Below are 6,479 nucleotides of genomic sequence, written 5' to 3'. Positions count from 1 at the left end.
AGAGTTCTAAATATATCTGTCAAGTCCATCTGATCCAATGTCTCATTCAGGGCCCTCGTTTCTTTATTTATTCTGTGTCTAGGTGATCTATCCATTGTTTTAAGTGGAGTATTAAAGTCCCCTGTAATTACTACATTCTTATCAATAAGGTTGCTTATGTTTGTGATTAATTTTTTTTTATATATTTGGGGGCTCCCATATTCAGCACATAGACATTTATAATTGTTAGCTCTTCCTGATAGGATAGACCCTGTAATTATTATATAATGCCCTTCTTTATCGCTTGTTACAGCCTTTAATTGAAAGTCTAGTTTGTCTGATATAAGTATGGCTACTCCAGCTTTCTTTTGGCTTCCAGTAGCATGATAGATAGTTCTCCATCCCCTCACTTTCAATCTGAAGATGTCCTCAGGTCTAAAATGAGTCTCCTGTAGACAGCAAATTGATGGGTCTTGTTTTTTTATCCATTATGATACCCTATGTCTTTTGGGGACCACTGATGGCAAAGCTAGGTAAGCCTGCCCCTCCCACCCCTGTGCACCTTGCAGATCCACCCCGTCTAATATGCCCTTGGCCAGATCCCATCGAAGCAGCACCACAAGCCTGGTAGTGTGCAAGCAGCCCAGACAGGGGCCACACCACTCCTCCTTCCCCTGGGAGAGGGGAACATAAGGTACACAGTAGTCTGACTGTGGCCCCAGTGGTGGGCTGGGGGCAGACATTGGGTCTGACTGTGGCCCCGCCCACCAACACAAGTTACTCAGGACAGCACAGGGGAAGTGCCTGTAGTTTGGATCCACCTCAGGGACTACCCAAAATGACAAAACGGAAGAATTCTCCTCAAAAGAAATTCCAGGAATTAGCGACAGCTAACGAATTGATCAAAACTGATTTAAGCAATACAATGGAAGAAGAATTTAGAATAATAGTTATAAAATTAATCCCTTGGCTTGAAAAAGCCATAGGAGACAGCAGAGAATGTATTGCTACAGAGATCAAGGGACTAAAAAGTAGTCATGAGGAATTAATAAATGCTATAAATGAGGTGCAAAATAAAATGGAGGTGGCCATAGCATGGATTGAAGAGGCAGAGGAGAGAATAGGTGAATAGATAAAATTTTGGAAAAAGAGGAAGCTGAGAAAAGGAGAAATAAAAAACCCAGGAGTATGAGAGGAGAATTAGAGAACTAACTGATGTAATCAAACGGAACAATATCTGTATCATAGGAATTCCAGAAGAAGAGAGAGAGAAAGGGGCTGAAGGTATACTTTAACAAATCATAGCTGAGAGCTTCCCTGATCTGGGGAAGGAAATAGGCATCGAAATCCAAGAGTTACAGAGAACTCCCTTCAGACGTAACTTGAATTGATCTTCTGCATGACATATCATAGTGAAACTGGCAAAATACAAGGATAAAGAGAAAATTCTGAAAGCAGCTAGGGATAAAAGGGCCCGAACATACAAAGGTAGACACATAAGGGTAGTAGCAGACCTATCTACTGAAACTTGGCAGGCCAGAAATGAATGGCAGGAAATCTTCAATGTGATGAACAGAAAAAATATGCAGCTGAGAATCCTTTATCCAGCAAGTCTGTCATTCAGAATAGAAAGAGAGATAAAGGTCTTCCCAAACAAACAACAACTGAAGGAATTCATCACCACTAAACCAGCCCTACAAGAGATCCTAAGGGGGACTCTGTGAGTGAAATGTTGCAAGGATCACAAAGTACCAGAGACATCACTACAAGCATGAAACCTACAGATATCACAATGACTCTAAACCCGTATCTTTCAATAATAACACTGAATGTAAATGGACTATACACACATTTTCTTTATCCATTCAGCAGCCAATGGACATTTGGGCTGCTTCCATAATTTGAGCTATTATAGATAATGCTGCTCTAAACATAGGGGTGCATGTATCCCTTTGAATTAGTGTTTTTGTGGTCTTTGGGTAAATATCCAGTAGTGCAATTCATGAATCATAGGGTACTTCTGTTTTAAACGTTTTAGGAACTTCCATACTATCTTCCAGAGTGACAGCACCAGTTTGCATTCCCACCAACAGTGGAAGAGGGTTCCCCTTTCTTCACATCCTCATCAACACCTGTTGTTTCTCATGTTGAATTTAGCCATTCTGACAGGGATGAGGTGATATCTCATTGTAGTTTTGATTTGCATTTCCCTATGGTGATGATGAGCTTCTTTTCATGTGTCTGTTGGCCATCTGTATGTCTTCTTTGGAGAAATGCCTACTCATAGCTTCTGCACTTTTCTTAACTGGATTATTTGTTTTTTGGGTGTTGAGTTTGATAAGTTCTTTATAGATTTTGGATACTAACCCTTTATCCTATATGTCATTTGCAAATATCATCTCCCATTCCATCAGTTGCCTTTTGGTATTGTTGATTGTTTCTTTCATTGTGCAGAAATTCGTTACCTTGATGAAGTCCCAGTAGTTCATTTTTTCTTTCATTTCCTTTGCCTCTGGAGTCATGTCCAGTACAAAGTTGCTGTGTCCGAGGTCAAAGAGGTTGCTACCTGTGTTTTCCTCTAGGTTTTTGGTGGTTTCCTGTCTCACACTTAGGTCTACCATCCATTTTGAATTTATTTTTGTGTATGGTGTAAGAAAGTGGTCCAGTTCCATTCTTCTGCATGTTGCTGTCTGGTTTTCCCAACACCATTTCCTGAAAAGACTGTCTGTTTTTCACTGATAATTCTTCCTGCTTCGTCAAAGATGAGTTCACCATATAGTTATGGGTCCATTTCTGGGTTCTCTGTTCTGTTCCACTGTTCTATGTGTCTGTTTTTGTGCCAGTACCATACTGTCTTGATGACTGCAGCTGTGTAATGTAGCTTGAAGTCCAGAGTCATGATGCCTCCAGTTTTTCTTTTCTTTTTTTTTTTTTTAAATTTTTTTTTTTCAACGTTTTTATTTTATTTTTGGGACAGAGAGAGACAGAGCATGAACAGGGGAGGGGCAGAGAGAGAGGGAGACACAGAATCGGAAACAGGCTCCAGGCTCTGAGCCATCAGCCCAGAGCCCGACGCGGGGCTCGAACTCCCGGACCGCGAGATCGTGACCTGGCTGAAGTCGGACGCTTAACCGACTGCGCCACCCAGGCGCCCCTTTCTTTTCTTTTTGAACATTGCTTTGGCTATTCCAGGGTCTTTTCTGGTTCCTTACAAATTTTGGAATTATTTGTTTGAGCTCTGTGAAAAATGCTGGTGTTATTTTGATACTGATTGCACTGAACGTGTAGGTTGTTATGGGTAGTATAGACATTTTAACAATATTTGTTCTTCCAGTCCATGAGCATGGAATGTTTATTCCATTTATTTGTGTCTTCTTCAATTTCTTTCTTAAGTGTTTTATAGTTTTCATAGTACAGACTTTTTACCTCTTTGGTTAGGTTTATTCCTAGGTATCTTATGTTTTTTGGTGCAGTTGTAAATGGGATTGATTCCTTGATTTCTCTTTCTGCTGCTTCATTATTCATGTACAGAAATGCAACAGATTTCTGTACATTGATTTTTTATCCTGTGACTGCTGAATTCATGTATCAGTTCTAGAAATTTTTTGGTGAAGTCTTGTGGGTTTTCCAACTAGAGTATCATGTTGTGTGCAAAAAGTGAACGTTTTATTTCTTCCTTGCTGATTTGGGTAAATTTTATTTCTTTTTCTTGTCTGATTGCTGAGACTCTGACTTCCAGTAATATGCTGAGCAACAGTGATGAGAGTAGACATCTCTGTCATGTTCCTATTGTTACAGGAAAATCTCTCAGTTTTGTCCCCATTGAGGATGATATTAGCTGTGGGTCTTTCATATATGGCCTTTATGATGTTGAAGTATGTTCCTTCTATCCCTACTTTCTTGAGGGTTTTTTTTCAAGAAAGGATGCTGTATTTTGTCAAATGCTTTTTCTGCATCTATTGAGAGAATCATATGATTCTTATCCCCTCTTTTATTAATGTGGTGTATCCAATTGATTGATTTGTGGATATCAAACTACCTCTGCAGCCCAGGAATAAATCCCACTTGATTGTGACGAATAATTCTTTTAATGTACGGTTGGATTCAAATTGCTAGTATCTTGTTGAGAATTTTTGCATCCATGTTCATCAGGGATATTGGTGTGTAGTTCTCCTTTTTAGTGGGGTCTTTGTCTGGTTTTGAAATCAAGGTAATGCTGGCCTCATAGAATGAGTTTGGAAGTTTTCCTTCCTTTCTATTATTTTGGAACAGTTTCAGAAGAATAGGTATTAATTCTTTAAATATTTGGTAGAGGGATGGCTTGTTTCAGCGTTCAACTCTTGATTTTGGTGCAGGTCATGATCCAAGGATCGTGGAATGGAGTCCCACATTGGGCACCCTCTGCCCCATTCTCACTTCCCCCCTGCCCCTCTCCATGCTCATGCCCCCCCTCAAAGAAATAAAATAAAAATTTAAAAATAAATGTTTGATTGAATTCCCCTGGGAAGTCATCTGGCCCTGGACTCCTGTTTGTTGGGACATTTTTTTAGGAATAATTTTTTTTTATTTTGCATCCAAGTTAGTTAGCATATAGTGCAATAATGATTTCAGGAGTAGATTCCAGTGATTCTTCCCCTATATATAACACCCAGTGCTCATCCCAACAAGTGTCTTTCTTAATGCCCTTTGCCCATTTAGGCCATTCCCCCCACCCACAACCCCTCCAGCAACCCTCAGTTTGTTCTCTATATTTAAGAGTCTCTTATGTTTTGGGGTGCCTGGGTGGCTCAGTCGGTTAAGTGTCCGACTTTAGCTCAGGTCATGATCTCTGAGTTAGAGCCCCATGTTGGGCTCTGTGCTGACAGCTTGGAGCCTGGAGCCTGCTTCAGATTCTGTGTCTCCCTCTCTCTGCCCCTCCCCCACTCACAACTCGGTCTCTCTTTCTCTCTCCCAAAAAGAAATAAACATTAAAAATGTCTCTTATGTTTTGTCCCTCTCTCTGCTTTTATATTATTTTTGCTTCCCTTGCCTTATGTTCATCGTTTTGTATCTTACATTCCTCATATGAGTGAAGTCATATGATATTTGTCTTTCTTTCACTAATTTTGCTTAGCATAATACCCTCTAGTTCCATCCATGTTGTTGCAATTGGCAAGATTTCTTTTTTTTTTTGATTGCTGAATAATATTCCATTGTATATATATACCACATCTTGTTTATCCATTCATCTGTTGATGGACATTTGGGCTCTTTCCATACTTTGGCTATTGTTGATAGCACTGCTATAAACATTGGGGTGCATGTGCCCCTTCAAAAAGGCACATCTGTATCCCTTGGATAAATACCTAGTAGTGCAATTGCTGGGTTGTAGGGTACTTCTATTTTTAACTTTTTGAGGAGCCTCCCTACTGTTTTCTACAGTACCTGCACCAGTTTGCATTCCCACCAGCAGTGCAAAAGAGATCCTCTTTCTCCACATCCTCGCCAACATCTGTTATTGTTGCCTGAGTTGTTAATTTTAGCCATTCTGACAGAGGTGAGGTGGTATCTCTTTGAGGTTTTGATTTGTATTTCCCTGATGAGGAATGATGTTGAGCATCTTTTCATGTGTCTGTTAGCCATCTGGATGTCTTGTTTGAAGAAGTATCTATTCATGTCTTTTGCCCATTTCTTCACTGGATTATTTGTTTTTTGGGTGTTGAATCTTCATGGATTTTGGATATTAACCCTTTATCTGATATGTCATTTGCAAATATCTTCTCCCATTCCATTGGTTGTCTTTTAGTTTTGCTGATTGTTTCCTTTGCTGCGCAGAAGCTTTTTATCTTCATGAGGTACCAATAGTTCATTTTTGCTTTTATTTTCCTTGCCTCTGGAGATGTGTTGAGTAAGAAGTTGTTGCAGCCGAGGTCAAAGGTGTTTATGCCTGCTTTCTCCTCTAGGATTTTGATGACTTACTTTATTATGTTTAGGTCTTTCAACCATTTTATTTTTATGTATGGTGTAAGAAAGTGGTCCAGGTTGATTTTTTCACATGTCGCTGTCCAGTTTTCCCAACAACATCTGCTGAAGAGACTGTCTTTATTCCATTGGATATTCTTTCCTGCTTTGTCAAAGATTAGTTGGCCATACGTTTGTGGGTTCATTTCTCGGTTCTCTATTGTGTTCCATTGATCTGAGTGTCTGTTTTTGTGCCAGTAACATACTGTCTTGATGATTACAGCTTTGTAGTATAGCTTGAAGTCTGGGATTGTGATGCCTCCAGCTTTGGTTTTCTTTTTCAGGATTGCTTTGGCTATTCAGGGTCTTTTCTGCTTCCATACAAATTTTAGGATTGTTTGTTCTAGCTCTGTGAAGAATGTTGGTGTTATTTTGATAGGGATTGCAATGAATATGTAGATTGCTTTGGGTAGTAGCAACATTTTAACAATATTTGTTCTTCCAATCCATGAGCATGGAATATTTTTCCATTTTTTTGTGTCTCTTCAATTTCCTTCATA

The sequence above is a fragment of the Lynx rufus genome, unplaced genomic scaffold (assembly GCF_022079265.1).
Source record: "Lynx rufus isolate CCGP_SWC_20201006 ecotype Redwood Valley unplaced genomic scaffold, mLynRuf1.p SCAF_19, whole genome shotgun sequence".
NCBI classification, from domain to species: domain Eukaryota; kingdom Metazoa; phylum Chordata; class Mammalia; order Carnivora; family Felidae; genus Lynx; species Lynx rufus.
Note: the sequence above shows the minus strand (reverse complement) of the source record.